The sequence below is a fragment of the Podarcis raffonei genome, chromosome W, assembly GCF_027172205.1.
Source record: "Podarcis raffonei isolate rPodRaf1 chromosome W, rPodRaf1.pri, whole genome shotgun sequence".
Classification (NCBI taxonomy): Eukaryota; Metazoa; Chordata; class Lepidosauria; order Squamata; family Lacertidae; genus Podarcis; species Podarcis raffonei.
Genome location: NC_070620.1, coordinates 1,439,409 through 1,467,281, shown reverse-complemented (window position 1 = coordinate 1,467,281; position 27,873 = coordinate 1,439,409). Strand labels below are relative to the sequence as shown.

Genomic DNA, 27,873 nt, shown 5'->3' with positions numbered 1-27,873 from the left:
GAAACCAGGGTCCATGCGGGAAACGCTTGAATGTCCAGGAAAATCCAAAGGTATAGCAATTCTGCACGTGGGGAGTAGGGACGCAAGCGCAAATCAGAATAAAGCAAAGGCTGGGAAAGTTCAAACAGAAACACACACACACTATTCCTCAAGATTTGTGTTTAAGACACAGGATCATAGAATTGTGGAGTTGGAAGGGACACCGAGGACCATCTAGTTCCGTTATTCCCAATCAGGGGTCCGTGGCCCCATCCCTTGCCTCCCTCCAACTAATTTTCTCTCATTTTGGCATGGCAATAGCATACATTTTATGGGCGGTCTTGTTGTTTTTAGTATACCTAATATCCTTTGCTTATTACCCCACATTTTGAACCCGCAGCCCTGAGATTAAGAGTGTCACGCTCTACCAACTGAGCCACCCCACTGTAATTATCCCACACCTCCCCTCTTGACGAAGCTGCCTGCAAAGCTGATCTGCCGAGGAAATGTCCTTCTGCAGGCATGGTTTCAATCCAAACAGCAAATACTCGTGGTCAACTCCAAAAGTGCAGTCAACAAACCCTGCTTGCCAAAGAAGAATTGAACGCACCCTTGAAGCTCCTTTGCAGCCATGTCTTTACCTGTCTCCACACCTGACACCACGTATGATGCTAGATGTGGGGCCTGCGGGCCTGTCAAGATTCCCCACCTCTGCTCTATCTAGCCAGGCTGATGTTTTCAAATGGGGGTTAAAGCTGTGAAGCTGTTTGGATGCATGACTGGACTTGACTGTGGGCATTTCATTGTGCTGTGTCCCAGAGCCTTAAGGATGGGCTGGCCTAGGAACCTAAGCCACCAGGTATATAAAAGTCAGGTCCACTCCAGCCAAGAGCGAAAGAAAAGCACCAAGCAGCCCTGCTCCCCAACAATGCCCCCCAAAGAGGATACGGATCGTCTCGGGAATGCTGGTGTCCAGCCACTCAGTTATCTCCTGCAGCTCGTCCTGCGTGCCCGGGGTCTGGAAGAGGTCCTCCTGAAGCAGAGTATCACCCATGCGGTCGGAAGGGATGAGGTACATCCTGGATAGCATGAAGAACAATCCAGCCCTGGGGTGCATAATGTGAGGTCGAGGAATGCCACAATGGAGAGAAGCCCCTCACCAAGAGAGCTGGCACAAGGGCTGAGAATTGTATCCCGCCTGCTTTCCACAGTAGCATTCCTACTACCCTTCTCCTGATTTGGGGCAATCGGAGAGTGAAATCATTCCCCGCTTCTTCTAGTGGCGAGTCTCAGAGAGCCGCTTTGCTAGGGAGAGACAGACAATGGTTGGGAACACTTGGGTTCTTCTGAGCCGCTCTAAGGAAGACCGTATGCTGGATGTCCCACCCGCTGCCGCTCCACCAAGGTGCCACTATACTCACAGCAGGAGCTTGTAAGAGCGAGTCGGTAGCTAAGATATAAATCAATTGTGGCGTTTGGAACCTGCACACCCCAAAACTGGTACTGGATTCCAGCCCACACCCATCCTTTCAATGGTACCGTCCCCCTCAGCTCACCTGGTGGCAGGCATTCTTGAAGAGGTGGTCCACCAAAAGCCGCTCAGTGGAGTCATCACCATCCTGGGGTACGATATCCAGAAACTGCTTCTCCTGGAGGTCCAGTGACAAGCGGGGCTGGCATGAGAGCCTGACAGAATGTGTGCCTGTATGCATTCTTTCCTTGCTCCAGCTGGGTGGACAAGTCTTGCCCTCTGAGGCCACAACTAGGGCTGGGCGATAGCTGGCTTTCAACACGGTGATATATCACTAGCTAAACATTGCAATACACCAATATATCGCGATGTCTGAAATAAGATGGAGCTATGTAGAGGCATTGGCTGGCTTCACGGTTTCCCCCGCATTGTGATTTTTGCTGCCCCCTGCAGGAGGGCAGGGGAAAGCTGAACCGGCAGAGTCCACAGGGGCTGCAGGAATCTCGAGAAGCATTGTCTGGCTTCACAGTTTCCCCCCACATGGTGTTTTTTGCATAGTACACACACACATCATGATTCGCAATATATTGCCAGGTCAGAAATTATGAAACCAGTCTCACTATCTCGTCTTCAAGCTGATTTGAAAATATATCGCCTGGCCCTAGCCACAGCAAGCATCTCAAGGGGGAAAACAAAAAACAAATTGCTCACACCCCAAATCCAAGCTCCCTCTCCCCCTATTAATATGCAGCTCGTAATCCTCCCACTCCGGATGTGCAGTTCATCCAAAAGCTTACTGAATATGCAGCTGTGGACATGAGGATTGGCTAACATTTTATTTAAATTGTTGGAACCTGCCCTGGGACCTTAGGGTGAAGGGCAGGAAATAAGTAAGAAAAACAGCAACAGAACATGGATGGGTCTTCATAGGTTGATGGGCTGCAGCCCCAGCCAGCATAATGAGATGATGGGGTCACATGTTCACCACCCCTTGTCTAGAGCACGTTGCAGAGGCAGTGGTAGAAACTGAGCAACAGCTGGAGCCCCAGCCCACGACTTTGTATGGGCAATGCAGCACACAGCAGCTGCTGAACCATGCCTCCGGCCTCCTTCCCATCTTCCTCTCCAGAAATGTTCAGTGTGGTTAGTTCTATCTCAAGCTACCACATTCAAGAGAAAGAGAAAGAGAGGAGGGGGGAGCAAGAGAGCTTTAGGAGCACAGCAGTGGCAAGCAGCCCATCACTAAAAGGAGTTGGCAAGGACTGAGAATTTGATCCCCTCATCCCCAGGGCAGCTGTTGATTAGGACCCAGTTCATTCCCCCCCCCCCCCGCCAATACTCCCCGTCCCTGGAGAGAGAGAGAGAGAGAGAGAGAGAGAGAGAGAGAGAGAGAGAGAGAGAATTTGATCCCCTCATCCCCAGGGCAGCTGTTGATTAGGACCCAGTTCATCCCCCCTCCCCCGCCAATACTCCCCGCCCCTGGAGAGAGAGAGAGAGAGAGAGAGAGAGAGAGAGAGAGAATTTGATCCCCTCATCCCCAGGGCAGCTGTTGATTAGGACCCAGTTCATCCCCCCTCCCCCCCCCCACCAATACTCTCTGCCCCTGGAGAGAGAGAGAGAGAGAGAGAGAGAGAGAGAGAGAGAGAGAGAGAGATTCTTGGTGTGGGGAATGACACATACTGTATCAGAGTCTTAGTGCAAGAGTAGCTGGTGCATGCTAAAGAACACAGGAGCCTTGCTGGGTTAGATCAGCATTTTGTTCCCACAATGGCCAACCACATGCCCTTGGGAGTCCATAGGGACACGGGGACAAGAGCACTCTGTCCATCATGTTCCCCAGAAACTGGTAATCAAAAGCATGTGGTTTGTGATAATAGTGGCAAGAAATAGCCCTGATAAACATATCCTCCATGATTCTAAATGTCTACAGCTGTCCAAATTGACAGTCACCACTGTCTCCTTGTGGCTATGATAACACACCCAAGTAGATCTGATTTTGAGAGGAGTGACATTTCCCTGAGCCACCCCAAAGCAGCCACTACCGCTTCCCAAATGCCAGTGCTCAGGTGGTAAGAGTAAGCCAGAGTGGCATAGCCTGTGCAGCAGTGGCTGAGCACAGAGACAAGGAGAAAACTGGCTCTTGGGGCCAGAGGGGGCTGGCGCCTGCATCATGAGACTGGGCTTTCTGCCTCCCGTGCTGCCAATCGCAAGCGGACCCAGAGTCAAGCAGCGCAAAATCAGTTACAAGCAGTGATGGCAAATTCTGGTTTCATCTCCGTTCTCCTCTGCCGAGTTCTACAAGGGCCACGTTGAGACTAGGGAAGAGACCAAAGCAGAGAGCTAGAGCCACCACCTGGACTGGATTTGAGTCAGAAGGCAGGCAGGTGCGGGTTGCCTGAGAGGAAAGTCAGGTTGGTGGGGTAGTGCCTGGTTTGCCCTAAGGGACCAGCTGCCACTGCATGGAGCAGCTGCTGATCGCTGACAAGGGCAACTCCATTTACGTGCCTTCGAGGCACATGCACACTGCCGCAAAGCTGGAAGGGGCACTTGAAGGGGCAAAAATGTCCCCCCCCCCAAGAGCACCAAAGCGGCAAAGCGGCATGGAAACAGCATCTCGACTCCCTCCCAGGAGCTTTGGCACCGACCTCTCAGGCCTGCGGAGAGTTGGAGCAAGGAGTTTTGCAGGGAGGCTGCTGGTTTTCAAAAGGCCTTTCAAAAGGGTTTCCGGAAGTTTAGAGGGTGTTTGCAGGCTTTTCCAATGCTGTCCCCAATATACGCAATTTCATTTAAATGCACGGTACCTCGGAACGCAACCCCCGTGTAAACGGGGCGTTGCCTGTACCTGATTTGAGCCCGCTACAAGAACATCTAGAGGATAGCAAACCAGCTGTTACCTTTTCTAGGAAGCTGTCTTCTCCCTGAGATCAGAGGAGGAAGGCAAGAGCAAAAGACAACCCAGGGTGTTAATGGCACAGGCCCTGAGAAGAGAAAGAAACAGCCCGTTGGCTGAACCGTATCTGGGCAGATGGCAGGGAAATGCACACGGTTCAGTGGCCCTGCGAAAGGGCAGGTGGGAGGACCAGAACCTGGGATGACTCAGTCAAGGCAAACAAAGGGCATGAACGGCACACAGGAAGCGGATGCACAGCTACAGAAGCTGAATGCAGCGGAGGACCCCCAGCCCCCACATTTCTGAGTGGAAGAGCAGCGGTTTTTCAAGCAGGCAAGCAGAGTGGGAAGGGTAGACATCCAGCACATGAACCTGCCAGGTAAATCAACCCCTTTCCCTACCAGGTCAATAAGTCTGGTGACGGGAACTTCGCCAAGCGGCTGCCTCATCCAGCACAAGGCTTCCAAGGAGGTCCCGAAGCAGCTTGGTAGGTATCTCCCACTGATGGTGAGGAAATAGTCCTTGCCACGGTCAAGGTGAAGGACAAAGGTGTTGACTGTTTGCAGTATGGTAACGCTGCAGAGAGCTTGCTGGGGAGATCATGCATTAAAAAGAAAGGACTCAAAAATAACTTAAACAAGGTTTTAATAAGAAAAACAAAAACTCCTTTTACACTAAGTACATTAACAACCAAACCAGACCCAACCACCAACCCATCCCCCAGGGTAATGGGAGAGCTAGGTGCTGCTCCTTATATACTACACCCAAATGCTGACACACCTTAATCAAATACAACTCAGCAGCACCTGCTATGCTTCACAGCTGTAAAGCTGGGTCTCGTTATCTTACTCTGGCCCTTGCTCTGGCCCCTTAAAGACATACACATCGGGTGCAACAATGATGAACCTTTACATTTAAATAAACCATTCAACATTTCCCCTGCGGTTCATCATTGTGGAACAAAAACATAAAGCATATTTTGTACATGTCTTTCATGTGTAACCTTTGGAAGTGCTTTAGTAAAAATGTCCGCAATTTGATTGTCACCTGGAACATATTCAAATACAATCATTTCGTCAGCAATTAGTTTCTTTACAAACTGTAAACGTAACCTTAAGACTCTAGTGCGCTGCGTATTGGTCTCTGAACACAGGATAGCAAGTCCGCTCTGGGAATCAAGGTAAACTTTTACTGGTAATGTTACTTGCATCTGTAGGTCTGCAAATACTTGCAGATACCATTCTACATCACGAGTGGCCTGAACGCATGCACATAATTCACTCTCTGTTGTGGAGAGACAAATAATGGTTTGTGTCTGGGACTTCCATTCAAATGGACAACCGTTATAACAAAGCACCATACCAGACACACCCCTGCAATTATTTTGTTCCACTGCATGAGATGCATCGCAGAAAATTTCAAAACCTTTGTCAATACATGTTGTAAACTGCAACCTATAATGTTTGGTATGTTTAAGATACATTACCACTCTCTTAAGAGCAGAGAAACATTGTGTAGTAGGCTTTTCCACAAATTTTGCCAGAAAGTGAAAAGCATAAGTTATATCTGGTCTTGAGATTCTTTGAATGAAATTTAGCTTGCCTATAGCAGAACGATACAAAGTTTTGTTAGGAAATGGCTTATCTTCACCTGTAAAGGTGAAACCACACACCATAGGCGTTTCCTTGCCATTTGCATTTTCTAAACATAGCATTTCAACAAGATCATCAATTTTTGCAGTTTGATGAACCAGAAAAGATCCATTTTTGCCTTTCTCAATTTGCATGGATAAGTAATTTTTAGCTATGCCTAATTCCACCACATCAAATTTCTTCTGTAACTGTGATACTACCAGTTCATATTCCTGTTTAGTTTTTGTAGAAATTAACACGTCATCTACATACACACATATTTTTGTTACAGAGTTTGCCCTTTCCTTTATAAACACACAGTTGTCTGCCTTTCCTTGTGAAAAACCAATATCCAGCAATTCTTTTGCTAAAGTATGGTGCCAATTCCTTCCACTTTGGTGCAGACCATAAAGGGATTTATTTAATTTGCATACCAAACCTTCAGCGGCGTCTATGCCTTCAGGAACACGCATAAAAATTTGTTCTTTTAAATCTGCAAACAAATATGCAGTTTTTATATCTAGGTGATAAACAGAATGTCCACGTTGTGATGCATCTTTTAACAAAAGCTTAACTGTTTCATATTTTACGCTTGGTGAATAACACAAATCATAATCTTCGCCTGGAATTTGTTGAAAACCCCTAGCAACTAGTCTTGCTTTGTACCTTACAACTTCATTTTTGTCATTCATTTTAATTCTATAAACCCATTTTGAATCAATAAGTCTCATATCTGGGGTTTGTGGTACAAGAGACCAAGTGTTATGCTCTTTTAAAGAAGCTATCTCAGAGTTCATAGCTTTATACCAATTTGCAGCTTGTTGCTTAGGTAATTTCTGAACATCATTGTAGCTTTTTGGCTCAAAAACTGCCTTACTGGCATACACAGTATTAAAATGTTCATCTGCAAAACGTTGTGGCTTCTGTCTCTTTCTATCTGAACGTCTCAGTCCGGAAGGAGAGTCAGACTCCTCAGACTTAATGGGACTAAGTGAACCACTAGTTTCAGATTGTAAATCATTGTCAGATTGAAGAGATGCCTGTAGGCTAAGCTCACGGTCAGAAAACTCAAGAGAATCTAACCTCCCCTTGGGTGCCTGTGACTTTAAATCATCAAACAAATCAGATTCAACAGACTTTTTGTCTTTTTCCATTAATTCAGAAGCACCATTTCCTGCTGCTGCTGCTTCTTCCTCTTCTTCCTCAGTATTATCTATACCATCAGTATCTTGGAAGACAGCAACTCCATTCCAATTTACAGTTTGTATCATGCTTCTGGTAATATGAAATTTGCCAGTTGCTGGTATGTAAATTCTGTACGCCCCCTGCTGGTAGCCCATTAATTTTCCCTGGACACTACGTTCACCCAATTTCTGCTTAGCGGGATAATGCATAATTACATCTGAACCCCAAATGCGTAGGTATTTCAGATTAGGGCGTTTTTTAAACAGCTTCTCATAGGGGGTGACATCTAAACCAGAATGATAACTGCGATTTCTAACATAACAAAACGCATTAAGCGCTTCAGCCCAAAAGTCTTTGGGCAGATTAGCATCGTGCAGATACGTTTTAACCCCTGCCTGTAGGTCACGCTGCACAACTTCAACAAGCCCATTTTGCCAGGGACTTCGGGGGCAAGATAACTCATGAGTAGTCCCCTGCGCTTCCAGGAATTTCTCAAAATCCTCAGAAACAAATTCCCCGCCCCGGTCAGAAAACAGGTTCTTAATTGATTTGTTAAAGTGCGTTTTTACCCAGTTGCAAAAAACTTTGTACTTCTCAAATGCTTGGGACTTCTCAGCTATTGCATAAGTCCAACAATATCTACTATACTGGTCTATCAGAGTAAGCCAGTACTTAGAACCTCCTAATGATGGTGGGAGTGGCCCAACTAAATCACAGTGTACACGCTCAAATGGCTCAGTTACTTTCCTATCTGAGCACCTACCCTTGCGTGCAACCTTAATCTTATTCTTGCAACAGGATAGACATTGCATAAAGAATTTACATGGTTTTAAGTTGAGGCCATCAACAATATTCTTTGTCTTAATTACATCAGCAAAATTCAGGTGTCCCAGAATTCTGTGTGCCTCATGGACACACCCGGAATGATGCCTTACATTCCTCAACCCCTGGCTTGACTGTGCTGCTCTGCAATTTATAGGCAATTGTGAGTAGGTGCGGAAATACAGTCTATATAAACCATCAGATTCCCGGGCATACAATAGACGTTTGTTCCCATCGAAAAACTCACACATTGACTTTAAGAAATGCACAGTTATGCCTTGACGAGCAAAGCACCTTACTGATAATAAATTGTCCACTGACGGGCAGTAAATGCAGTTCGCTATTGTAATGTTTAAAGAGTCAAGTTTAACAGTACCCCTGCCAAGCGACTGCAAGACTTGTGAATTGGCTAAATGTACATTACCAATTTCCTCTTCGAAAGAAATAAACAAGCTTCGATCATTGCAAACGTGCTGAGATGCTCCTGAGTCCACAACAAAAGACTTCCACTTGGCACGTTTAAGTCTTTTACGATCTGTTGTCCTAGCATGGAAAACTCGCGGCTCGTTTCTGTCTCTACTATACGATGTCGGCTGCTGGGCTGACGACCGTGACTGACGAACAGAAACAGGCTTGGGAGTACTTTGCTTTCTTTTGGATCTGCAGTCCTTTGCAAAATGTCCTTGCTTATTGCAGAACCAACAACGCTTTGCAGCTTTAAATGCAGTCGTATCACCACAAGTTTGCATATGGCGTTCCTCATTACTTCTGGAAATAGGAGTGCTTATGGCACAAGCCTCCCTTCTATCCAACTCGCCCATTAATCTTGCCGTTACCCCTTCCACAGTTAATTGTGCTGGTGGAACAGCAGATATCTGGCTAGCTATACCATCGAAGTCCTCATTAAGGGAACAAAGAATGATAAAAACATACTGAATATCAGGTATGTCCATGTCCCTTCGAATTAATTCGCCGCGTATTGCCTCCAGACGTCTCAAGTGTGCTGCCAAATCACCACCAGGCTGCAACTTCGTCTGGTACAACTGCTTGAAAAACATCAATGCAGATGCTGACTCTTTTCTAACATGCACTGCTGCAAGACTGTCCCACATTTCTTTGGCAGTTTTCTTATTTCTTATATAGACTACTTGCTGGTCACTGACTGCCAAATTAATTATCGCCCTGGCTTTTGCATCTCCTTTTGACCAAGCATTAGTCACAGGGTCAGGAGGGTCATCAGTTACATAGGTCCATACTTCTCTAGAGGTCAAAAGCGCCTCCACCCGAAAAGACCATAAACTATAGTTCTCATCTGTTAGCTGTGGGAAGACCAGAGCCTTCTCAGCTTCAGGAACCCGGTCAACCATTCTGGAACTCTTCCAGACCCACAGAACTACGCTAACAGGAGAAGGAGTTTTCAAACCTTTCTCAGAGTCCAAAAATATGCAGTCATCCACTCAGCAGCTGGGCCCATAACCAAAGATGTTGACTGTTTGCAGTATGGTAACGCTGCAGAGAGCTTGCTGGGGAGATCATGCATTAAAAAGAAAGGACTCAAAAATAACTTAAACAAGGTTTTAATAAGAAAAACAAAAACTCCTTTTACACTAAGTACATTAACAACCAAACCAGACCCAACCACCAACCCATCCCCCAGGGTAATGGGAGAGCTAGGTGCTGCTCCTTATATACTACACCCAAATGCTGACACACCTTAATCAAATACAACTCAGCAGCACCTGCTATGCTTCACAGCTGTAAAGCTGGGTCTCGTTATCTTACTCTGGCCCTTGCTCTGGCCCCTTAAAGACATACACATAGCCTCAATCTTCTCTTCCTTGCTGACGTACACCTCCAGGGAAATGTCCCCCGTCTCACCTAAAACGGGAGGAGGTCAGGTAGATACACTCTTCGGCACAGCCAAGTTGGCTTGTCTGTAAATTAAAAGTGAAGACAGTGCCATATTGTCTGTGAGTTCAAAAAAAGTCTTTGGTAGTCTGCCATCTTTAGTCACATTTTGATTTTGTGACTTATCCATGTGTGTGGAGACAACCCCATTCATATCTCCCATCAGAATGATGTTATTATAGTCCATATGGTCCAGCATTGTCTCATGCAGCTTCCCATAAAATTCAGATTTCCCCTCATTTGGTGCATAAATTCCAATTATCAAAAATTTTTCTCCTTGTGATTGTATTTCGATCGCCAAAATTCTTCCTTGTTCATCTTTGAACACAAATTTTGGTGCTAGGCTCTCCTTTGCATATATCACGACTCCCCTTTTCTTTTCTTTAGCTGATGAAATAAATTCTTGGCCTAGTCGCTTGTTTATTAGCACTCTTCTGTGGAGCCTAGTCACATGGGTTTCCTGGAGACAAATGACGTCTAGTTGTTCTTTCCTCAAAATGTGAAAAATCCTTTTCCTTTTTTCAGGGGAATTTGCCCCATGGATATTCCAACTAAAAAGCTGCAGAGACATCCTGGATCAGCTTGTTAGCCGATGGGGTTGTCTCCCTTCTCGTCTATGTCTGGAGGTGGATCTTTTGTACCAGGCGTGGGGGGTGGCCAGGTACCTGCTGTCCCTTTTCGAAGGTCCTCCCCGTGATCGTTTAGGAATTTTTCTTGCTCTTCTGCTGTTCTGATTCTCACCTTCTTCCCTTTCAAATTAAAAGATAATCCTTGGGGGAATTCCCACCTGTAAGGGATTGTGTTGTTTCTTAATAATCTTGCCAGATCCTTGTATGTAGTTCTTAAGTCCAACAATTGTTTTGGTATGTCTCTGAAGATTTCTGCTGTCTTTCCCTGTATCACCAATGGGTTTTTAAAATGTAGGCCAAGTATGTTGTCTTTTTCTTGCTTGTATCTCAATATGATCAAGCAATCCCTTGGTTTATCTTTCTTGGCCACTCTTCCCAATCTAAAAGCGGTGACGATTTTGAAGTCTTTCTCTTCTGCCAAACCCCAGAACTTGGATATTTCTGCAGTCAAAAAGCCAGCCAAATCTTCCTTTTCTAGTTCTGGAATATTTCTAATCCTAAGATTACTTTCCCGGTTTTTCAGCTCCGCCATAGACAGATAGGCCTGTTGTTCAGTGACCTGTCTACTCAGTGGTCTTACTTCCCCTCTTAATTCCTCAATCCTTTTTTTGTTTTGGTCTGCTTTCGTGTTTGCGTCCTCAGCTAATTTTCGGTTCTCTGATATAGTCTTTTCAAAATTTCCTATCGCCTGTGTGTTTTGAGCAACTTGGTCTGTCAACTTATTAATCGTTGCTGTAACCTGGTCAAATTTAGCCGCTTGTTCATCAGCTTTCTTATTTAATGCTGCCAGTTGATCCAATATTTCTTTAGAAATAGGGTCTAATCCTCCTGCAGCCATATCCTCCAAAACTGGCTGTTTAAATTGTCCTTCTTGCAGACCTGTCACAATTGGAACAGATGATCTACGTGGCTGCACAGGCAAAGTTGATTGCAATAGTTCAGTTTGTTTTGCTTTCTTGGCAGCCCTTGTTTTTCCTGCCACACTCATTCCACAACTGTCTAGGTTTCAAGGTCAAATTGTAAATCCCATGGGAAAAGCAATCATCCAGGCAAAAAGATTTCCAAAACAACCAGCAGTTCTCAGAGGTTTATATTTCCACAATCCAGCAGGGGGAGCTCCCCAAAAGTTTCCACCATTTAATTCCCAAATATGGTAAAATCCAAAATAAGGGGGGGAAACCCTCTAAATTCACTTTAAACTGCAGATGATAAAGGTTCTTTGCGAAGGTGTGAACAACAGTTCCTTTTTTGTAACTGCAAAGTAGCCCAATGTAACTTTATGTCTCTATACACAGTTGCCACAGTCTGATGTTACTTTGTATCCAGGCAGCCCGTGAGCTGGGGCTTATAACTTTATAATCCACAAAATATAGAGAGGTATAGCACAGTCTCACAATCAAATCCAAACTTGCAGGGTAAGTTCCAACTTCTTTTAAACTCCTTTCAACGCTTCCGCTTTAAAAAAACTTTGCTCAGTACTTTAAACAGGGACGGAAGACTGACTTCCTTTTTAGCGTCTCCCGCTTTCAGCCGAAATTCACCAATTTGATGTCCAAATAAAGCCTCAAATTTCTTACTCACGAGTTTGTTGTTTCCAATCAAATGTTCAAAGAAGAAAGGTCAGCGCTCATCAGCAGCAGCCGCGCGGCTTCGCTTCCGCGGAAAGAGCGATGGATTCACAGCACCGCTACCCCCTCCACGTTCCGGAGCCCCTTACGGGGTCCCTTCTGCGTATCCGAGGTCGCTCCTGGTGCCCGCCGAACCCCACGGCCACGGGCTCACTCTACCCGTGGTTTTCCTAAACGGGTCGTCGCTGTGCCGCAGCGCACGACCCTTTTCCGCGGAGCCCCTCTTCAACAACTGAAGAGGACCGCCATTGCTGTTTCGCGCCGCCTCCGGAAGTCTGTTGATTGATATCTGGAGGACAAAGAACCCCCTAGGTAGAGAGGGAACATTCTTTTCTGAGGCCCACCTATCCTGGACAAGAATCGACCAAATCTGGATATCTAGAGGACTGGCACCCAAGACCAAAAAAGTAGAGATCTGCCCTAAAACTTGCTCCGACCATAACCCCTTGAAAATGGACTTGAGACTTACACCAGCTGGATCCTTCAGATGGAGAATGAATGATGCATTGTTTAGAGACCAGGAGATAGTGAAGAAGGCCCAAAAGACGATGAAAGACTACTTTGAACTAAATTTGAACACTTCGGTGGAAAAAAAAACAATCTGGGACGCAAGCAAAGCTGTTATGAGAGGGTTTCTGATACAGCAGAATTCTATTAAGAAAAAACTCTGGAACGGTAAAAAGGACAAGATCTTGGAAAGGATAAAAGACGGAGAGAAAAAGTTGAGACTAAATCCAAAATCAAAAGAAGTTTTGAGAGAAATAAAATTCCATCAAGCACAATATGCAAAACTGATAAATCAAGAAGTTGAATGGAAAATCAAACAGATGAAACAAAGATCATTTGAATCGGCAAATAAATGTGGGAAGCTGCTATCATGGCAGCTGAAAAAGAGACAAAAACTGAACTTTGTTACCAATCTAGAGGTTGAAGGAGAATGTATTCAGAAACCAGAGGAAATTAGAAAGTGTTTCCAGAGATATTTTAAAAAATTGTTTTCCCAAGGACCCCAAGTGGAGACTGAAATAAATAAATTTTTAAAAAGCTATGGCCTACAAAAACTAACACAAGACAAACAAACTGACCTGAATTATAAAATAACCCAACAGGAAATCGAAAATGCCATTCAGAACATGCAACTAGGCAAATCCCCGGGCCCAGATGGACTTACCTCCAAATACTATAAGATATTGAAGGAATACCTGACTCAGCCATTGATGGAGGTATGTAATCAAATTATGGAAGGGAAGGGGGCACCAGAATCGTGGAAAGAGGCATTCATCACTTTGATACCAAAATTGGAATCTGAAAAGACTCAACTTAAGAACTACCGTCCCATCTCACTCCTAAACGTGGATTACAAGATTTTTGCTGACATTTTGGCAAATAGATTGAAAAAAGTCTTAAATGGAGTTATTCATAAAGACCAAGCAGGCTTTCTCCCTGGCAGGCATTTGTCAGATAATACTAGGAACATTGTTGACGTTCTGGAACTTCTACAGACAAATTTGAATACAAAAGCAGTTTTGATATTTATAGACGCGGAGAAGGCCTTTGACAATATATCTTGGAAATTTATGAAGAAGAATTTGGAAGGGATGGGAGTGGGAAGGGCGTTCCAAAATGGCATAGATGCAATATATTCAGAACAAAAGGCTAAATTGATAGTAAACAATGTGGTGACAGAAGAGTTTAAAATTGAAAAAGGAACACGACAGGGGTGCCCCCTATCACCCTTGCTATTTATTTCTGTCCTTGAGGTTTTGCTAAATTTGATCAGGAAGGATCAGCAGGTGGAAGGAATACAGGTCGGAGGAAAACAATATAAACTGAAGGCCTTTGCAGATGACTTGGTTTTGACATTACAGGAGCCGGTGTCCAGCACAAAAAGAGTATTGGAATTAATTTCTGAGTTTGGTCGGGTGGCGGGATTCAAGTTAAACAAACAAAAAACTAAGGTTTTGGCAAAAAACTTGACACCTTTAGAAATAGATGGGTTTCAGAAGGAAACAGAACTAAACGTTGTTAATAAAGTGAAATACCTGGGGGTCAACTTGACTGGGAAAAATTTGAATCTGTTTAAAGATAATTATGAAAAATGTTGGTCTGAAATTAAAAAGGATCTAGAAATCTGGTCAAGATTGAAACTTTCCTTGTTGGGAAGAATTGTAGCAGTAAAGATGAATGTATTGCCAAAAATGCTGTTTCTGTTCCAGACCCTACAGATCGTGGACAGAGTGGAATGTTTTGGAAAGTGGCAGAGGGACATTATGAAGTTTGTCTGGCAGGGCAAAAAGCCCCGAATAAAATTTAAAATATTAACAGATGCAAAGGAAAGAGGGGGTTTTGCCCTGCCGGACTTAAGGTTGTATTATGAAGCTGCATCCCTCTGCTGGCTGAAAGATTGGTTTTTGCTAGAAAACACTGATGTCCTAGATCTGGAAGGGTTCAACAATGCTTTTGGGTGGCATGCATATTTGTGGTACGACAAGGTAAAGTCTCATAAGTTGTTTAAAAACCATATTGTAAGGAAATCTCTGTTTTCTGTCTGGACTAAATACAAGGACTTATTTGAAAACAAGACTCCGAGGTGGTTATCACCGATGGAGGCTAAAGCCACAAAAATACTTAATATGGGGGGTGGCTGGGCAAAATACTGTGAAATAATAGAAAGAGTGGGTGACACTTGGAGGTTGCAGAGCTTTGAAAAATTGAAAGGGAAGGTGCGAGACTGGTTTCACTATGCCCAAATTTTAGAGATCTTTAAAAAAGATAAAAAAATTGGTTTCCAGGTGGAAAAATCAAAATTAGAACTAGAATTACTTGAACCTAAGACGAAAGTGCTTTCAAGAATGTACAACTTGCTGCTTAAATGGAATACTCAAGATGAGACAGTCAAATCAGCCATGATAAAATGGGCACAAGATATTGGATACAACATTATGTTTGAGGACTGGGAAAGGTTATGGACCACCGGTATGAAATTTACGGCATGTAGTGCCTTAAAGGAAAATATTATGAAAATGATGTACAGGTGGTACATGACCCCAGTCAAACTTGCAAAGATATACCATTTGTCTGATAATAAATGTTGGAAATGTAAGGAGGCTGAAGGAACTTTTTACCACCTCTGGTGGACATGCCCGAGGGTGAAGGCCTTCTGGGAAATGATTTATAACGAGTTGAAAAAGGTATTTAAGTATACCTTTCAGAAGAAACCAGAGGCCTTCCTCTTGGGCATTGTGGGCCAGAGGATACCTAAGAAAGACAGAACCTTCTTTCTATATGCAACGACTGCAGCAAGAATTCTCATAGCTAAATACTGGAAGGCACAGGAGCTACCCACACTGGAAGAATGGCACACACAACTGATGGACTATATGCAACTAGCCGAAATGACTGGCAGAATCCGAGACCTGGGAGAAGAGGCTGCGGAAGAGGATTGGAAAAAATTTAAGGACTATTTACAAAAACATTATAAGATATATGAATGTTAAAAATTTGCTAAGGTTTGAGGTAAATATGCTTCAGTATTGAAATTCGGAGTTGATAGAAACAAAGTTAATGATTGAGAAAAGTTTTAATTTCAGAGTGAATAATTAGATGAAAATACAAAAACACAGGAAACAAGGTATTAATTTGCTGTTTATATTTATTATAAAGAATGCAGGGATGGAGGAGATGGGGAAGTCCAGTGGATGATGAAAAAAAAAAAAAAAGACTTCGAAAAATGAATTTTTTCTTGTTTAATTTCTTTTTCTTTCTGTAAAACCGCTTTTGTTGTGTTATTGATGATGGATTTAGATTCTGGAAAAAAGCAATAAAAAAATTTATAAAAAAAAAATAAAAGTGAAGACAGTGAAGAATTGAACAGAAGGACGCAATAGGAGCCTGCTGGATCAGGCCAATGGCCCATCTAGTACAGCATCCTGTTCTCACAGGTGTATGGGGGAAACCTTAACTTCAAGAATTAGGAAAAGAAGCGACTCAGTTCCCACCCCCACCCCACTTTCCTCTCTAGTCCTCCAAAGCAGCAGCTGCACAGAAGATGGTGACAGGATACTGGGGGGTGAGAGAAAGTGATCCTAACAAAAGAATATAAAAAGGGAAAGCACTTATTTGTCTCCTAAAGGATTTTTGCGCCTCCAATGTAACTTTCTTTTTTAGTTTACATTTCATTGAGTTTTTAAAAGTTTGGCTAGTTCTATATGTTCCCCAAGATATTTTTGTGCCTCCACAACATAAAAATACGCATTGTTTTAAAAAAGTAATTTTTGGACAGACTGCTCTCACTGGTTCCCTGCGATGCCAAAAGGTGTTTTGGGACCCTCCAGCATTGTTTGGCTTCAATTCATTTGTGTGTGTGTGTTTGTTTAAAGCTGGTCACACACAATTTTACACTTTGGGCTCAGCTGCTTTGACGTGTGGCCCTTGGAGGCTTGGGCATGGGGCAATGCAGCCCACAAATGTTAAGCCTCCCCTGCTCTACCAAACTCCCAAGGTTTGATGGAGGAGGGTTGGGAAGAGGAGGAGAAAAGGAAGGCCTTCCCTAGATGACCCTTGGGGTCCCTTTCCAACTCTACAGTTCTCTAATTCCAGAGAGAGACGCGCTGGGCTCCAAGTATCCCTCGCAGGGCTCAGCGCAAAGCCATGGCTTCCAATACTGGCTGTCACTGAGCTTGGGGTTAAAGGAGAAGTGGAGGGTGACCTGCCCGTTGTTTGTGATCTGGAACTTCTCCTTCTGCAGCTGCCGGAACTTCACATTCTCAAGCGGAAACTGCAGAGCAAAAGGGGGGTGGGGAGGAAAGAGAGTGCTTGCCTTCAGCAGAGGCAAGGAAACGTGCTCCAGGGGGAAGTTTGTCCTTGGCCCCGGGCTCTCATTTAGGGGACTGCACATGCAACAGGTCCACATGGGGCTCTCCAGATCTTGCTGCACTTGCCACTGGCCATGTTGGCTGGGGATGATGGGAGTTGTAGTCCAGCATCTGGAGGGCACCACGCTGGCTACCCCTGGAGTCTTTGCCTGCGAGGAGGAGGAAGAGGCTGCCGCTCAGTGGAAGGGCATCTGCCTTGCATGCAAAGGTCCCAGGTTCTATCCCCAGCATCTCCAGGTAGGGCTGGGAGAGATCCCCCGGAAATCAAGACTGAGCTAGATGGGCCAAGGGCTTCTTTCCCCCTGGACTTTTTGCAGCAAACCCTCTTTAAGGGGTTGGAGAGGATCCTATTCGTCTTTACCTCCCTCCAGGGAGGGAAGGAGGTGCCACATAGCAGGCAACTAAAAACCCTGAATAGACGATAGCCCTGGGCAGGGCAGGGGTTACCCCTGTGAGGAAGAGGGAGCTCCTTTTCAATTCCATGTGGCTTCGGTAGCTGAGCTGATTCACGCTGCCTCCTCTCCAGAGGATTGGCTCACACCATGCTGGCACACGGCACTTCCCACTGCAAGGAGACAGTTGGACTGGCTGAGGCAACACACAAGGCTCACGCAGTCAAACTTTGGCTCCACACACGGCCTGTGATCTTGACCACGGTCCGGAGCTGGAGATGATGGGGCTTGGGAGTCCAACTTCTGAAGGGGCGGACCTTGCAGGTGTGCAGGCATGTTGCCTCATGGAGAGAGTTGTCAGGAAATCAAAAGCTGCCTTCGACCAGGTCAGAATGAATTTCTGACCTCCCCCAGTTTGGATTCCTACATTGCAGGGGGTTGGACTAGATGACCCTCGTGATCCCTTCCAACCCCACAATTCATTAATTAAGTCTACTCTGGCTGGCAGCAGCTCTCTGTGGCCCAATCCTTTTTCAGGTGGAGGTGCCATAGAGTTTCAACTTGAGACTCTGCATACAAAGCATATGGCACACCACCAAATGATGATCCTTCTCCAAAGCAAGGGGCCCCGTTATTCTTGTTCAGACACTATTTTTTCAGTGATCCAAAAGACCCTTTCTGGCACCTGAAATGCTGCCCAAAGGAGCCTGCCGTTTTCCGGCTTCGTCACTGCATGTTCCGCCTGTCCTTTTGATTTCCCCATTACCACAGCAAGAGCAATGAAACTAGCAGGCCTAGGTGGCTTCTGACAGTTGTCAAGAACCACAAGAATATGCCAAATCCTGGATGGTGAGGCTCAATGGCTACTAGCCATAATGGCCACCGAACATACTCCACCAAGAGAAGCAGTATGGCTTGGAGGAGGGGAGCGTGCTGTTGCATCTCATTGGCCAATGTGAGAACAGGATGCTGGGCCAGATGGACCAATGGCCTGATCCAGCAGGGCTGCTCTCATGTTCTTATGCCCTGGCAGACTCATCTTGAGAGAGCACCAAGTCTCATTCCCAGACTTCCTTGACACAAACAGGATTCTCTGCTTATACACGCCATGAAACAGAGGATGCTGGTTATCAGGACAAATGTGGGGGAAAGGCTGCTTGTGGAAAAGGAGCCAAAACATTTCCAGAGACTTTGAGCAGGGACGGCTTGAGGAAGACAAGATATCACAGCCTTGCATTTCACAACTCGCCTAGCAGCCTTTGGCAACCCGGAATTCCATGCAAGCAAAGTGAGCAGGTGAAGGAGAGCTGGATCTCTCTCTTCCTCCGTGGCTTGGTGTCCATTCTGGCTGCAGAGGAAAGGAAGTCCGCCCAGCCCTCAACTCTAGCCCTCCTCCAACAGCTTGCTTAGCAGAAAGCCATTTGTTACTTGTCGGATTTCAAGCCAGCAGAGCCAGTCCCAGCTCTTAGGAATTTGGCCACCCTCCAGGTGCCCGGCTTGAATCCTTGTTGACCTCCCCTGCCAGCGTCTGCCGGCAAGATCAAGGGAGGTCTCTTCGGCGATCCTTTTCAAACGTGAAAAGAACACACCACTTCTCCCCCTCCCATCTCCGGGGGGGGGGGAATGAGACAGACAGAAATATATCTACATGTCTTTATTCCTGTCTTTCACCAGTACAGAGAAAACACGTCTGTACCCTCTGATTCCCAGCTGCAGAGAGAGAATAACTCCTCCCATGTACTTCCAGTACAGGGTCATGTGCCACTCTGAGCTAACATCCGGTGCTCAGTACATTGTCTCTTGTTCCCACGGTACATTCCAATAACATCAGTTTCCTGTTTACCATTCCAGCCATCTGGAGCTAGCTTCTGCATTGCTCCTTTTTCGTAACATCCTCCCCCAAAAGAATCAATGCGTGTTGCGGCAAGCAAAGCGTGATCCAGAGAAGAAAACAAACAGTTGTTATACACATAACACTCCCCTGTTGTTTCAGTTCCACCCTTGGAACTCCCCGCCACTGGTTTCCCCAGTGTACCTCTCTGGTTGTCTGGTTTCCAAGGAATGAGTGCATCTGCATTACCTTGGCTAACAACTCTCTGTTGTGTCTTTGTCTCTGACTTAGACACAGCTCCAACCTGTCCTCGGTTGTTTACAACAGCAACACATGCAACAGCTAAGTTAGCAAACTCTTTTGAGTACCTCTTGGGTGGTTGACCCTTTGTAACTCTCTCAGACCTACGTATGAGGTGCTGATCCTCTCTGCTCACTGGTCCAGTCTCAGGACTCTTTGGAGAACCAGTTCCAATGGTAAACAGTGGTTCATCCTTCAGTTGTGAAGGCCTATCCATTGTGTGAGACTTCCTCTCAATGACTGTGACAACTGAGCTCTCCGAGCTATCAGTGTCATCACTTTCAGTACCACTGTAATCAGTAAAATCATCATCATCTGAATCGTCCTCAGTGGGAAATGTGTGTACTATCACTCTCTCCTGTTCAGGAGCACTCTCTAGAAATTTTGTGAGAATCACCTGACCAGATTCAGACAAAATTACTCTGTAGAGACCCTTTTCATACCCCACAAAAATGCCTCTGGCATTCTTTACTCCACCTGGAGCTTCTGTTCTCACATGAGACCCAAAAACCTTGAAATGGGCAACAGAAGGTTTTCTGTGGAACAGCTTCTCAAAAGGAGAACTTCCCAACTCTTTTGAAACCTTTCTCACTTTCGTATAACAGAACGACATTAGAGACTCGGCCCAGTACTCATGTGGCAGATGTGAACTAAGCAATTGCGCTTCCATCCCCTTTTGCAATTCTTTGTTCACCCGTACACAGACACCCTTGTTCCACGCTTCCGCTGAAACAGCAATCTTGTGTCTGATTCCCTTCTTCTGCAGGAACCTCTGGAAATCCTGTAAAAGAAAAATCTGCTTCTCATCTGTGAATAGACAATCAATGTTAGCATCATGCATACTCTTAACTTTGTCACAAAACTCCTGAAACCTGTCCAAGGCTTCCTGTGGCTTTCTCAACATATAAACCCAGACATAGTTAGAGAAATGATCCACACACACAAGATAAAATCTTGCATTGCCTCTAGATGGTTCTAGAGGACCAATCACATCAGCATACACCCGCTGAAATGCTCTGTTGACTCCGGTCTTCTTCTTGCTCACACCTGCAAGAGAAACTAAGTTAGACACAGATGAATTACATTCCATGTAATCACTTTGTGCAAAAGTCAACAAATATAGTCCATCTTTCTGTTTGGCAGAAAGATATAACTCTCCATCTTTGTAGATCTCGCAGCTCTCAGCATCGTAGGACAATCTCAGTCCTTTCTTTGCAATCTGCGAAACACTCAGCAGATTGAACTTCAATTCAGGAACCAAGTAAACATTGTTTATTGTCAAGTTCAGACTCTTAAGATAGACAGTCCCCACGCCGGCCACTTCCAGCTCCTGACCGTTGGCCTGTTTCACAGCGAAGCTTTGCTTCTTAAACGATGAAAAGAGTTCTCTGTGTGGGGACATATGGACCGTGGCTCCCGTGTCAATAACAAACGAGTTCCCAACATCTGGCGTTGTTCCTTTCGCCATCAAAGCTTTTCCAGGTTTCACCGAAGTCTTGGTGTGACCTTTGCCTGACGCCTCAGGCTTTGCTGAGCGGCCCTTCGCTCCTTTTGGCTGACGTGGCTTCTTGCAGTTCCGCTGAAGATGCCCAGCCTGTCCACAATTGTAACATCAGACAGCGTTCAAAGCTAGAGCTTTCTCTCCAGTAGCTTCATCTGCGGGGGAATTAGAACTCCGTTCCTCCCTCCCCCTGTCCTTTTCTTCCAGTGCAGCAAGTCTGTCATGTTCATTCAACACGACGGCAGACACCCTTTCCGTGGTCAAATCTTGAGCCGGGAGGGAACCAAGCTGACTGGCAACCGTTTTGTAAGTCCGATTTAGGCTGTTGATCATCATGAAGCAAAACACTTCCTCCTGCAGACGGAAATTGCGTTCCACCATCTGCTGGCGCAGATATTTCATCTCCGTCAGGTGCGCTTGAACATCTCCATCAGGCGCAAGCCTCAGATTGGTCAGCTTCTCAAAATACAGCAACGCTGAAGAACCAGCATCCCTCTGATGTGTTCTACGCAGCATTTCCCAAATTTCCTGTGCATACTCCAAACCCTGAATATGCACCAATTGGTCATCTGACACACACAGAATTATAGCCATTCTGGCTTTCAGATTCTGTGACTCCCAACCTCGGGTTGGTGCTGCTGGGATGGGGTTCTCAATCACGTCAAAGACCCTCTGATTCTGCAGCAGGGCCTTCATCTTTATAGACCAAGATGAATAATTGTCATTAGTCAGGGGAGGGGGATAGGGCAACCCTCCCGCCTTCTTGGAATCCATGCTGAATTCAAGTCTGTACTTTCTCTTTCAAGCCAGTAAACTCCAAAAGTCTTTAGGCTTGTTTACTGCTTTCACTGGCAGGCAAACCTTTGGGCTTATTTCAAAACCCTTGCACAGCTGCGCAGATACCAAAACAATTCGACTTCCCAGGCTCTTTTTAGCCATTCAGTAACTGTACAATTGCTGGCAGACGTTGCCTAGCAACCTGCTCAAGACGGGAATCCTTATCTCACCACAGGAATTCCTGGTATGCAAGCCTTTCTTTCAGAGCTGTTTTTCTCAAACGCAGCTCTCTCATGAACAGAAAATCAAACCTTTCTGTTCACTCTCAATAGCCCGAAATACAGCATACCTTTGAGCAGACACTCCTCTCGGTGTCCAGCTGTCTGTTCTGTTCAGCTTCTGGCTGCAGGCAGACGCATTTCTTTATCTCCTTAGGTGCAGAGGATGGCAACGATTCATCGACCTCTCACCTCTCATGCAGATTCTCATGGATCTTTCAGCCATCGGCAATGCTACCAGATGTCGGATTTCAAGCCAGCAGAGCCAGTCCCAGCTCTTAGGAATTTGGCCACCCTCCAGGTGCCCGGCTTGAATCCTTGTTGACCTCCCCTGCCAGCGTCTGCCGGCAAGATCAAGGGAGGTCTCTTCGGCGATCCTTTTCAAACGTGAAAAGAACACACCACTTCTCCCCCTCCCATCTCCAGGGGGGGGGGAATGAGACAGACAGAAATATATCTACATGTCTTTATTCCTGTCTTTCAGCAGTACAGAGAAAACACGTCTGTACCCTCTGATTCCCAGCTGCAGAGAGAGAATAACTCCTCCCATGTACTTCCAGTACAGGGTCATGTGCCACTCTGAGCTAACATCCGGTGCTCAGTACATTGTCTCTTGTTCCCACGGTACATTCCAATAACATCAGTTTCCTGTTTACCATTCCAGCCATCTGGAGCTAGCTTCTGCATTGCTCCTTTTTCGTAACTAGCCTGCTGAGGAGGATGGAAAGGCAGGACACTACTAGCATCTCAGCAGACTAGGAAAAACAAACAAGCCTTGCAGAAGAATGATTGAGAGGACTTACTTACAAAGGCTCAACTATCAAGCAGGATCTGATTTAGAGTCGAATTTGTACGTTGGGATGAACTTGATCTCTCCCTCTGTGAAATCAGCAAAAGCTGTCTTTTGGGTACGCTGAATGTTTAGCTAAAGCCAAAAAGTAATCGCTAATCAGCAGAGAAGCAAAAGACCCCCTGTTGCCTGACAATGGAGTCTATTAACAGCCACTGTTGTGCTGGAAGACCAAGGTGAAGTACTAGTAGGTTAAAGGTAAAGGTAAAGGGACCCCTGGTTGGACAGTGTTCTCGAAGCTACAAACATGAGTCTGACCAAACTGCGGGAGGCAGTGGAAGACAGGAGTGCCTGGCGTGCTCTGGTCCATGGGGTCACGAAGAGGCGGACACAACTAAATGACTAAACAACAACAACAAAGGGACCCCTGACCATTAGGTCTAGTTGTGACCGACTCTGGGGTTGCGGCGCTCATCTCGCTTTATTGGCCAAGGGAGCCGGCGTACAGCTTCCGGGTCATGTGGCCAGCAGGACTAAGCCGCTTCTGGTGAACCAGAGCAGCACACAGAAACGGCGTTTACCTTCCCGCCGGAGCGGTACCTATTGATCTACTTGCACTTGGACGTGCTTTCGAACTGCTAGGTTGGCAGGAGCAGGGACCGAGCAACAGGAGCTCACCCCGTCGCGGGGATTCGAACCGCCGACCTTCTGATCGTCAAGCCCTAGGCTCTGTGGTTTAACCCACAGCGCCACCCGCGTCCCTACTAGTAGGTTAGCCAGGTGTAAAAAAAGGGGTATACCTGCTGAAATCCTATCTTATACACATTTATTAAAGGTACAGGATGCTTGTGCATTTTTGCCCCATGTCATCTTAAATTACTTTGCTGCATCACACGGCAGGAAAATCCTCTAACTCAGGAGCAGCAGACACGTGGCCCTCACAATGCTGCAGAACTACAATTCCCATCATCCCTGATTACTGGCCATGATGGCTGGAGCCAACAGGAACTGCAGCTCGGTAACATCTGGCAGACCACAGGTTAGCCATACCTACAATAGACAATGTTATATGTACCAATAATCCATACAAACTGTTAACAACCACCAGAATACACCCCCGACACTAGGAGCAACTGCAAAACCATCCTTTTGCATCCTACGTTGGCTCCCAGGACGTTTCTGAGCACAATTCTCAGTGTTGGCGCCAACCTTTAAAGCCCTAAATGGCCTCAGCCCTGAAAGAGTGCCTCCATCCCCATTGTTCAGCCCAGGCATCAGGGTCCAGCACCGAGGGCCTTCTGGCGGTTTCCTCACTGTGAGAAGCGAAGTTACAGGGAACCAGGCAGAGGGCCTTCTGAGTAGTGGCACCTGCCCTGTGGGACACCCTCCCGTCAGATGTCAAGGAGATAAGTAACTATACAGCCTTTAGGGAAGTTTTTAATGTTTTATGATGGTTTTGCATATGTTGGAAGTCTGAGGCTGCCCCCCCTTCCCTTCCTTGCAGCATCCTCCTCAAAGGGCTAAGGCATGACTACGCTCACAGAGTTGAAATCCACCGTAAGGTGCAGCAATCAGGCCTCTGTTTCAACACAAAATACCAATGATCCTTATGCCAAGTGGGAGAAAGGTCGTCAACATGATGAACACACAAACCTTGGAGAGAAAAATTTAAAACAAAAAGCACCAGCAATTTAATTTGATTTAATGGAAGTATCTGCTGATAAGAACATGTGAGCAATGCAGATTTTCCAGACAGATGCAAAACCTAGAGCAGGAAACCTTAGACCTTTAGATATTGCTGGACAGCAGCTATGCTGGGGCTGATGGGAGTCCAACAACATCTGGAGCGTGTGCTGAGCTAGGAAAGCCCTCTAACTGGGAAACTGCAGAGCAGTCCTACTTATTCCAAGGCAACCCTCCAACTTAATTGGGACTTGCTTCTAATTCAGGTTGCACAAACCTGCAACCTTAAAAAGCATTTGTAGAAGTCGCAGTCATCCTATGTTATAGCTACACTTTGCTCCTAACTGTCTGAAAGTGGTTTCTCTAGCCTAGGCTGGGGTATCCCAGACAAAGGAAATAAACAGGGCAATATCCTAAACCACCACATATAACACAAAGATGTCTCTCACCTGGTCGTAGGTCAGAAGTCTCTGAAGCTCATTTTTAGTGATCAGATGACAATGCTGGAAAAAAGCAAAGAAACCACAGCTACAGGCTAGCTCACGGGGTCGGGGGGTGGGGGGCAACCTGCTGCCACTTCCTGCAATATGTAGTAAGACTGATAACTAGGATTGGGCAGTATGATCATATTAGGCTAGTGCTCTGTGAACTAGACTGGCTCTTGAACTGCTTCCAGGCCCAATTCAGAGCATCCCATTTGGCCTTTCAAGTGTTTCAAGGTTTGGGAAAAGGGTACCAGAAGAAGGCCCACTTATGTTTGCACTGCCTCTCCACTGACTAGAATCCCTTTCCCAGGGAACTCCTGCTCTTTCAAGCATGGCAGGGCCTTTTCAGTCATGGCACCCTACCTTTCAGAATTATCTCCCAAAGAGGTTCACCTGGCCCCTGCTTTGATGTCCTTTCAGCAAAGACTTTTAGAATTTCCCCTGGTTCTTTAATTCATGGGCAGGGCGCTTGTGGCCCTCCAAACCCTGCTGTAGTACACAGGAACATAGGAAGCTACCTTATATTGAGGCAGACCATTGACCCATCAAGCTCAGGACTGACTACATGGACTGGCAGCAGCTTTCAGGCAGAGATCATGCCCAGCCCGATCTGCACACACTGGTGACTGAGCCGGGAACCTTCTCCATGCAAAATGGCCGCTTTGCTTTCACGTTACTGCCCTTAACAAACTGCAACTCCTACCCCGATCACTGGAGAAGTTGCCCACATTTGCTATAATCTAATCTAATACATCTCTGCCACTCAGTTTATGTTGCTCTCTACTGGCTGCTCTAGTAGAAACCTTAGTGGTGCAGCTGCAGCAGCAGGGATCGCCGACACTGCACCCTCCTGGTGTTGCTGAAGTGGAACTCTCATGAGCCCCAGCCAGCAAGGCCAATTCTTAGTGATTATGGGAATTTTGGTCTATCAACATTTGGAGAGCACTATGCTGCCTGCCATAAAGAAGGCTGATCACCAAAGAATTGATGCTTTTGAATTCTGGTGCCGGAGGAGACTCTTGAGAGTCCCAAGGAGCACACCCCCAGGTGGCCATGATATGGTAACCCTGGCGAAGCATTGCAGAGCAACTGAGAAAGCAGAATGATGTTTGCGTGGACAGTCCATTAGAAAGCTGCACTATTATTGCATCGATAGCACATTGCAGAATACGGCCCCCCTCCAGGCAAAAACATCCGTCTGGAGGCACAGTAGCTTTCATTTCGGAGGTTGTGGTTTTACAGCTTCCTATTTGTTTGTTTGTTTGTTTGTTTGTTTGTTTGAAATTATTTATTTATTTCATAAAACTTATACACTACCAGATGGTAAGAAACATCAAAGCCGTTTACAGAAAGATAAAACCATAAAATCAGGAAAAACCTACAGTACATTAAACGCTGGAAAAGTGAATACCAGAATAGATCAGAACTCACTCCCAAGGTAAGGGGAAGAGACATGGCTAAGATGGCAGGACAGCTTACTCTATGGTGTTAACCCCTTCATGCACTAATTAGATTGAAGCATGTTGGTTATATGAGACTGGTTATCCCGCACAACATGCTCTCACGCAACCCATGCCCTCCAACTGAAAACCCATTTCCTGGACAATATCAACATTGTGTTTTGTGCCTATGAACTGCACAGTGAATATTTTTATTAGAAAAGAAAACAGCCTGGTGTTTCAGCTTCTCAGAGTTGTTTTATTCAGTGCGCTGCTACAGCTTGTCACACCCAAATCCTCCCAAGGAATCTGCCAAAGTGCTTTTCCAGGCAAAAGGGGGCAGAGGGAGAGAAACCAAGAACCTCAAATTCACTAGACCAGGGATGGGGAATTGTGTGGCCCTCTAGATGTTGTTGGATTCCATCACCCCTGACCGTCGGCCATGCTGGCTGAGGCAGAAGGCCATTGGATCTGGCAATATCTGGGAGCCCACAAGATTCCCAGCCTCCGCCCTACACAAACAACCAGGCACTCAGCTGTGAGGCATGCCTCTTACCGGAGGGAGGGTCATTCCAGGGGCAGCTGTGGCATGAGGGTGCTGGATCATGCCTTTGTGGGCACATTTGAGGATTAAAGAGGACCCCCTAGGAAGCATACTTGGAGATCTTCCTTACCAGGTGGCTCTCTAGCAAAAACACAACAGTACTAACGGCCATATGGAACCACACCTCAAAGCTGGATCAGACTTCCCAGATCCTGTACCCTACATCAGGAGGAAGACTGGGGCAGAGGGGCCTAGAGTGAGAGTCAGAGCTGCTCTTAGGGCTGCATGTCTGAAGCATGGGCAGAAATCTTTGGGTGTGAGGTTGCATGGGGCTGTCTCTTTGTGTTTTGCTGATGCCAAGCCGCCAGCCAGCCAGAGGCAGGCAACCAACTGGCTTCAGGGGCAAGCTCCTTTGCAAAGCCAGTCTAACTTCACCAAATCCAATGACAGAGTGACCATTCGGCCCATGTTCTGCTTCGCTGTGAAATGGCGTGTGTTCCTCAACCCAGAGAACCTCAGAGAATGCTGACGTTCCTCTTCTCTATGGCCTGCTGGTCAGCGGATGCCTTGACCAAGACCTGGTTGTCTATCTTTAGACCTTTCGCCTACACCTGCTGTTCTGGGCTATGAAACAACAGCAGCAATTCAGCCCTTGGCTCACTGCAAATCATGTGTGCAAACACAGAACCTGGCTTTGGGCTGCTTTGCCTCTGACTTACTTTGCAACATCCTCTCCCTCCAGAGGAATCTTGCTTTGAACAAAAGTAACCCACAGTGGAGGATCAACTTCACTTTACTTGACTAGACCCAGTGGCGTAGTGGGCTGCGGGGCACAG

At 46.0% G+C, this 27,873-nt stretch overlaps 1 pseudogene; it reads right to left on the bottom strand.

Moving 5' to 3' along the window:
- LOC128406107 (inositol polyphosphate 5-phosphatase OCRL-like) overlaps positions 1-27,873 on the bottom strand; it is a 334,197-nt pseudogene that overhangs the window by 190,347 nt on the left and 115,977 nt on the right.